The following is a 1,563-nucleotide window of genomic DNA, read 5'->3' as shown; positions in this document are numbered from 1 at the left end:
ACGCAGATTAACTGTGAGGTCAAAGTGGAAGTGATGCCTGCTGCTGCAGCACGGATTAACACATGCGTGGTCTTTCCAGCTCTGTTTTTTAACCCTTTACTGCACACAGAAGTAAGTATGCAAGGACTGACTTTCATGGGGACGAGATGCTTCAGAAAGCCCTGAACCTATATCACCAACGACAGAATGTTTGTCTCCTCAGATCTGCCAAGAATCCTTATTTTAAAATCGTGCAGTCCTAGCAATCATCAATTATATTGTTGGGGGTGGGGGAGACGTCAGTGGGGGAGGAGTGGCTGTTTCTGGGTAAGCCTGTCCTGTAGGAAACAGACTTGGTGGATTCATTTTGAATGAAGGGAGAAAACACTGGTAGAATTAAAATATATCGAGAAATTCTATTCTCCCCAGAATTCATTCCTCCCTTGTCTGTTATCTATTCTCAGTGAAAATGTAAAGACATAAACTGCGTGAAGCCAGAAGAATATAATCGCATGGGGTAGCTGCTTGAGTAAAGAGTATAGACCACAAAATGAGAGGCTGCTTTGTGAAAAGAAAGTGGGTAAAGGGAGATGGTCAAAAGGGCATTTAACAATACAAAGGGATTTATTTTTGCTGTGTGGGGATTGACGTTTTTTGTTGCTCTTCTTGGTAACAATCCTGAAGATTCCTGGGGTGAGTGAGTGGTATTAGCATGCTTTCTTCTTGCCTAGAATGTTACCATGGATACTGACACATGGAAGATACCCCTCTATGCCAACCTTGTCCATGCACCGCAGAGGAAACCCCCTTAACTCATCATGAGGAAGAAAGTGGAGGGGTGTTTCATAATTTCTGTAGAGTCAGGATACCACAACAAAGATGTCCATGAAGAGAAACAGGTGAAGGGGATCAATGGAGCTCCCTCCTGGAAAACACCAGGGAGTCGACTCAAAACCAGAACTTGAGTAAGGAGTCCAGGAGTCATAGAAATAGAACACAAGATAATCAGGTTCACACTTTGTCTTTAACTCTAAAATATGCGCAAGGAAAGCAGATTGAATTACTGGTGTTTGCTGCCAATGACATAGGCTAAGGAGATGAATTCAGACAATGAAGCAATAAAGGCCTGACAGACACCCCTGGAAACCTGCTTGGCTTTAGAACTCTGCCTTAGGCAGAGTAATTATTTTGGCATGTAGACAAAATCCAATAAAAACAACAACAGCAACATTCGCATGTAGTCATTTGACTTCTTTCTATTGTGATTAAAATGGAGGCAGAGCAAACAGATCTCGTTTGTAATTCTTCAGCTCCCTGCTGCACTGTGAGGATCTTTGCTCCTCCTATATCGACAATTTTTTAAAAGAGCCTTTGTTGTTTCTAGCTTTGTATTTGTTTTTAGCAAAGTTATTCAATCATATTTGTCATCTAAGGTTATATATATATGTGTGTATGTGTGTGTGTGTGTGTGTGTGTGTGTGTGCACGCTTAGATGCCTACGAAAACCAAGCAAGTGAGATAACTGGAAGAAATTGGATGGTTTTTCAATCAGTGAAGCGGTGGAACCATGCAAACTGGAGTAGC

The sequence above is a fragment of the Galeopterus variegatus genome, unplaced genomic scaffold (assembly GCF_000696425.1).
Source record: "Galeopterus variegatus unplaced genomic scaffold, G_variegatus-3.0.2 Scaffold6547, whole genome shotgun sequence".
Lineage (NCBI taxonomy): Eukaryota > Metazoa > Chordata > Mammalia > Dermoptera > Cynocephalidae > Galeopterus > Galeopterus variegatus.
Note: the sequence above shows the minus strand (reverse complement) of the source record.